The sequence below is a fragment of the Pungitius pungitius genome, chromosome 11 (assembly GCF_949316345.1).
Source record: "Pungitius pungitius chromosome 11, fPunPun2.1, whole genome shotgun sequence".
NCBI lineage: Eukaryota > Metazoa > Chordata > Actinopteri > Perciformes > Gasterosteidae > Pungitius > Pungitius pungitius.
In genome coordinates, this window is record NC_084910.1 from 18,964,362 (window position 1) to 18,971,894 (window position 7,533).

Genomic DNA, 7,533 nt, shown 5'->3' on the forward strand with positions numbered 1-7,533 from the left:
ATGTAACTGCAAAAAATTCAACCGCAAAATATTCAACCGCAAAAAATTCAACCGCAAAAAAATTCAACTGTAACTGCAAAAAATTCAACCGCAAAAAATTCAACGTTAAAATATTCAACCGCAGAAAATGTAACTGCGAAAAATGTAACTGCAAAAAATTCAACCGCAAAAAATGTAACCGCAAAATATTCAACCGCAAAAAATTTAACCGCAAAAAAATTCAACGTTAAAATATTCAACCACAAAAAATTTAACTGCAAAAAATTCAACCGCAAAAAATTCAACGTTAAAATATTCAACCGCAAAAAAATTCAACTGTAACTGCAAAAAATTCAAATGCAAAAAATTCAACGTTAAAATATTCAACCGCAAAAAATTTAACTGCAAAAAATTCAACCGCAAAAAATTCAACGTTAAAATATTCAATCGCAAAAAATGTAACTGCAAAAAATTCAACTGCAAAAAATTCAACGTTGAAATATTCAACCGCAGAAAATGTAACTGCAAAAAATTCAACTGCAAAAAATTCAACCGCAAAAAATTCAACGTTAAAATATTCAACCGCAAAAAATTCAACCGCAAAAAATTCAACGTTAAAATATTCAACCGCAAAAAATTCAACCGCAAAAAAATCAACCGCAAAAAAATCAACCACAACATCCGGGACCTCAAGGAAGAGCAATCGATTCTAGATTCAAGAACAGCAGCGTGCGTCAAGGAAAAGGAGCGAGCACCCAATAAAACTTCGGCTTCGGATGGTAGCCATGTCCAATAATAACGGGGCTTTAACTCTTCTTCATGCCATCAGTGTGGTTTGTGTCTGTAAGATTCCGTAATAGACAGCTGACATTTGTACATTAACAGACTGTATTGGACCTGAACTCAGCGGAAGTTAAACGAGAGCGTACAGCCGCTCACAATACGCCTCTTCTTCTAGTTTTGAATTCATTTAATAATGCTGAGATCCTTCGACAAGCTGTTAGCAGTGATTGGCGGAGTTTTGAAACCAGGAACGCGCTTGAAGAGGCACACGAGCCGCTGTATTGTAGTGGGGGGGGGGGGGGGGCAGCGGCTTTAACGGAGCGTGCAGACGTATAAACCCGACAGGACATGCAGGAATAACCGCAGCAGCGCCGAGTGCGGAAAGCGGTCGGTGGAAGGATCCTTTTCAGAGTATCTTCTCTGAATTTTTTTTTTGCGGTTGAATATTTTAACGTTGAAAAACATTCAGATACATCATTTCAATGCATAAATATTCCGTGCTAGAAATTCAATCAAGTTTTTCTTTCAAAACCCGATGACACAGATTTAACTCCATACGCCTGCTGTATAGGAAAAGCTCTGTGATAGAAATTATAACTTAATATTAATATGATCAAACCAGGAACAGGGTGATTGAGCAAGTCTAAACAGTTGTGACACTCTTCAGTGTAAAACTTGTGCCGAGCAGCCAATCAAATTGAGCGAGGCGGGCTCTATTACTCAAGCACTGATTAATAGTGATTCATCTAAAACTGGTCCCGGCTCCTATTTTGATATCACATCACCAGAAGATCTGTGATTTGGACGTTTTGTAGACGTCACAATAGATACAACTGAGATTTAAAATCAAAACCATTGAGTGCCAGAATTTATGGCAAGTATTTGCAGATAAGTCTGTTTTTTGTACTAGAAGTAATTGACATTTTAGCTGCATTTGTGTTTTCATAAAGTCTATAAATAGAAAACCATAACAAAAACCCATCTCTTTAAAATGTTAAAGATCTGATGAACTTCCTGTAAAAATAAGATTGAAAAGATAGAAAACCACTTCCTGCAAAGGCTTCGGCTGAAGTGACCCTGTGTTTGTTTGAGCCTCTCTGATGCTTCAGTGCAAAAATAAGGGAGTTCAGCCAGTCTCCATGAAGTTCTGGTACGTTTGTTTAGTCTGGATGGAGTCACTTAGATCCTGCTCACGGATCTCCTCTTTAAGGCTGGAACCTTCTCACTGGTTCTTCCCGTTTTTTTTTTTTATGTTGGAGATCTGCAGCCTTGCTGTAAGTTTGGAAGTGAAGCATGCAAGGGAAAAGTAGAGACGGAGTAGAAGACAAAGTAGAAGATGGAAGTGATGGGAAAAGAAAAGACCGAATGTAAAGGCTGAGGGTATCGGCAGGAAATTCCTCATCAGGGAGTTAAAGAGCAGATCTGTGAGGCAGGAAGCTCCTGGACTGATTGAGTAAATACAGTTGCTCTCGGAGCAAACCAACACCCACTGACTCCATATCAACTAGGAGCTCCTGCGGGATTTAAGCATTACAGAAGAAAAACTGCCTTTCTCTCGTTGGTGTTATAGCAACACGTGAAAGAATGAGGCTGATGAAGATGATGAAGATGTGCACTCTTGTCTGTGAGTGTCAGTGGTGATGTGATACCTGGCAAGGGTTCAGCTTCCAGCTCAAGTGCACTTCAGCAGGAGTCTGAAGAGTCTGAGGGAGGCCCGGAAAGAAGTACGTCATTTATACTGTAATACTGCAGCTCATATTACTGTAATACTACTTTTATAATACTGTAAAGCTATTGTATATCAAATTTATAATATTACAGCTGGTTTAGGATTAAGATTCACCAGAATGATTCCAGTTTGAGTTTCTAAAGATGAAGCCTCGATTAATATCAGCGTTAGTCACAGATTTTTTTTAATTTCCCTTATAAATGCTTCCTTTAGGCAATTATATCAGAAAACACTCCTTGAACTTCCATTTTTATGCAAACAATACACAACTCCATCGATGAAGGGCAGCTGTCTAGACGTGGGATTTGTGTTAGATATGCAGGGCCTCGTCCTCCTCTACATAGGCATGTCTCTACTCAACACACTACCACGATCAGGTCTATAGTTAGGCCTGGATCAGGTTTATCGCTAGGCCTGGATCAGGTTTAACTAACTAACTAGGCTATAAATAAGAGTCTAACTATTTTATGGTTCGACTTTTTAAACATTTTCAGTGTTTTTAAGGGATCTACTCATCCAATAGTACAAACAACATAGTGTAAACAAAATGAAAGTGCCTTCCTCATCTAAGATCTGAATCACAGGAAATGCAGCTGTTTTCAAGCGTTTACATTCATTTACTCAGCAGACTTAACATTTAGTTCATGCAGTTTACATTCTGCCTGAGATCCCCATCACATCTGTTCCTCACAGTCCACCAACTGGAACATTCGATCAATATATAACTTCTCATGAAGAGATTGGTGTGGTTAGTGTCACCTGCTTCTCTCATAATTTTGATTAATAAAATATTTGGTAGATGAACAATCAGCCCTAGAGGACAAGCACATGTTATTGGGAGAGAATCCAGTTATTTTTCAAAATAAAAAAAAAGGTAATTGAAAAAAATAAAGCTTGGTGGACTCAGCCAGGTTAGCTTCTAGTCTTTATGCTAAGCTAATCTATAGAGCTGGCTTGTGCATCAGCATAAATATACCATATTGTTTCAACTAGAGAAATAATAAATTAATAGATGTTTGTATTTTGTTTAGATTTATCCATGCATCCATCTTCACAGAGGCTTACCCTGCACTCATGGTCAATTTAGTCTTTGCAAGAAAAAAAACTTTTAATCGGGATTAATGAAATTCAAAAGATTAAAAGCCTTAGTATATAGTTTGAATAATAATAGTATCTGACGCTGACACACAATCCTCTCGCTGCGACCAAACGCGGCGAGTCAGTGTGTGTGCCAGGCAGGAGAAGGAGAGGGATGAGAAAGAAGGGGAGATGTTGCTTTCATTTCTCATGCTTTGGTTGTTCCACCTAACAGCTTCCCGACTTCAGCCTGTTCAGCATATTGGTACGAATGTTGCTGAATGAATGAAGTTAGCTGCACAAACTGGGCTAATGTTAGCTAGTGTGTACGTAGAAGGAGGAACTACAGTGCATTTATCTATTAAATGGTACGTTATTATTTTAAATACATTTTCTATTAAGAGTTCCCGAAAATGAAACAGAACTAAGTGTATGAAATTTGAATTAAGACAAAACATCAACAAAGTGAATTTCTTTTTTGAATTTCTTTATACTGAAACTTTAATTTTCAGTAGCTGACAAAAATCCAACTCTAGTCTGCAGGTGTGAAGCTGAGTCGAGTAAGTTTGACACAATAAACTGATCTTTCACATTGTATTCATGCATTAAAGGAGTAAAGAGACACTTACAGGGCTGCTGCTGTTGTCCTCTGCACTGCCAACCCAGGAGTCGTGCAGCCTCGCAGGGAGGTGCATGCTGGTGTCTGGAGGAAACCCCTCCCAGCACACTAGGCCTCCCACACTGACAGGGGAAGGAGCTTCATCCTCTGACCCCCTTCAGGCCTGAGGAGCATTACTGGATGTCAGGAGGACATCATGCTGTAGCTTTGTTTCTTTACACTTTACATACCTTTATCACTTCTAGATTATTATGCACAACATTGATTAATCTCATTTACAAAATTTGTAGCAGAATCTCAAGAAAAGCAGGGAAAGTATCCTACTGTGTTCATTTACTTATTTATATGTTTATTCTCTATGCATCAATTCATTATTGGAATGTACACTCACCGGCCACTTTATTAGGTACCCCATGCTAGTAACGGGTTGGACCCCCTTTTGCCTTCAGAACTGCCTCAATTCTTCGTGGCATAGATTCAACAAGGTGCTGGAAGCATTCCTCAGGGAGTTTGGTCCATATTGACATGATGGCATCACACAGTTGCCGCAGATTTGTCGGCTGCACATCCATGATGGGAATCTCCCGTTCCACCACATCCCAAAGATGCTCTATTGGATTGAGATCTGGTGATTGTGGAGGCCATTTGAGTACAGCGAACTCATTGTCATGTTCAAGAAACCAGTCTGAGATGATTCCAGCTTTATGACATGGCGCATTATCCTGCTGAAAGTAGCCATCAGAAGTTGGGTACATTGTGGTCATAAAGGGATGGACATGGTCAGCAACAATACTCAGGCAGGCTGTGGCGTTGCAACGAGGCTCAATTGGTACCAAGGGGCCCAAAGAGTGCCAAGAAAATATTCCCCACACCATGACACCACCACCACCAGCCTGAACCGTTGATACAAGGCAGGATGGATCCATGCTTACATGTTGTAGACGCCAAATTCTGACCCTACCATCCGAATGTCGCAGCAGAAATCGAGACTCATCAGACCAGGCAACGTTTTTCCAATCTTCTATTGTCCAATTTGGATGAGCTTGTGCAAATTGTAGCCTCAGTTTCCTGTTCTTAGCTGAAAGGAGTGGCACCCGGTGTGGTCTTCTGCTGCTGTAGCCCATCTGCCTCAAAGTTCGACGTACTGTGCGTTCAGAGATGCTCTTATGCCCACCTTGGTTGTAACGGGTGGTTATTTGAGTCACTGTTGCCCTTCTATCAGCTCGAACCAGTCTGGCCATTCTCCTCTGACCTCTGGCATCAACAAGGCATTTCCGCCCACAGACCTGCCGCTCACTGGATGTTTTTTCTTTTTCGGACCATTCTCTGTAAACCCTAGAGATGGTTGTGCTTGAAAATCCCAGTAGATTAGCAGTTTCTGAAATACTCAGACCAGCCCTTCTGGCACCAACAATCATGCCACGTTCAAAGTCACTCAAATCACCTTTCTTCCCCATACTGATGCTCGGTTTGAACTGCAGGAGATTGTCTTGACAATGTCTACATGCCTGAATGCACTGAGTTGCCGCCATGTGATTGGCTGCTTAGAAATTAAGTGTTAACGAGCAGTTGGACTGGTGTACCTAATAAAGTGGCCGGTGAGTGTATGTTCTTTACTTACCAAGGTCAGTCTTGTTCATCCAGGGGGAGTATTTCTGGGGGAGTGACTGTCCGCTAGCTACTTGTTGGGGGCTTGTGCACTTGAGCACGGAGCAGGAGAGGTCCTCAGAGTTCTCCTTGTTACGACTGTTGGAGCGTTTGAAAAGCGCCCATATATTTGTTTGCTGGCCACGTGACATATTCTTCGCAGCTCTCTGCCAGCCGATGAAGTGCTCGTGTCTCTGTGCGCGTTACCGAGCACAAAGGAGAGTAAATGCGACCGTGTAGACACACAAACAAATGCTGAATGCTAATACGCTCAATTACCACACTCGGAGATTGGCGAATTTACCAGGAACTGTTTACCTGGGAACTAGTCTCATGTGACTGTTTAATTCAATTCATTTTATTTCGTACATCTCAAAATGGCAAATGACACACTTGCCTCAGATGGCTTTTAAGTTGAGGAAGTCAGCTCAGACCATTTATCTGGGAACTATTTACTCGGGTGCTAGTCACCTGCGACTGTTTACAAGGAACAAGTCACCTGAGACTGTTTACAAGGAACGAGTCACCTGCGACTGTTTACAAGGAACGAGTCACCTGCGACTGTTTACAAGGAACGAGTCACCTGCGACTGTTTACAAGCAACAAGTCACCTGCGACTGTTTACAAGGAACAAGTCACCTGCGACTGTTTACAAGCAACAAGTCACCTGCGACTGTTTACAAGGAACAAGTCACCTGCGACTGTTTACAAGGAACAAGTCACCTGAGACTGTTTACAAGGAACAAGTCACCTGAGACTGTTTACAAGGAACGAGTCACCTGCGACTGTTTACAAGGAACGAGTCACCTGCGACTGTTTACAAGGAACGAGTCACCTGCGACTGTTTACAAGGAACGAGTCACCTGCGACCTTTTTACAAGGAACGAGTCACCTGCGACTGTTTACAAGGAACGAGTCACCTGCGACTGTTTACAAGGAACGAGTCACCTGCGACTGTTTACAAGGAACGAGTCACCTGCGACTGTTTACAAGCAACGAGTCACCTGCGACTGTTTACAAGGAACAAGTCACCTGCGACTGTTTACAAGCAACGAGTCACCTGCGACTGTTTACAAGGAACGAGTCACCTGCGACTGTTTACAAGCAACAAGTCACCTGCGACTGTTTACAAGGAACAAGTCACCTGCGACTGTTTACAAGGAACAAGTCACCTGAGACTGTTTACAAGGAACGAGTCACCTGAGACTGTTTACAAGGAACGAGTCACCTGCGACTGTTTACAAGCAACAAGTCACCTGCGACTGTTTACAAGGAACAAGTCACCTGCGACTGTTTACAAGGAACAAGTCACCTGCGACTGTTTACAAGGAACGAGTCACCTGCGACTGTTTACAAGGAACGAGTCACCTGCGACTGTTTACAAGGAACAAGTCACCTGCGACTGTTTACAAGGAACAAGTCACCTGCGACTGTTTACAAGGAACAAGTCACCTGAGACTGTTTACAAGGAACAAGTCACCTGAGACTGTTTACAAGGAACAAGTCACCTGCGACTGTTTACAAGGAACTATTCACCTGCGACTGTTTACAAGGAACTATTCACCTGCTACTGTTTACAAGGAACTATTCACCTGCTACTGTTTACAAGGAACAAGTCACCTGCGACTGTTTACAAGGAACTATTCACCTGCGACTGTTTACAAGGAACTATTCACCTGCTACTGTTTACAAGGAACAA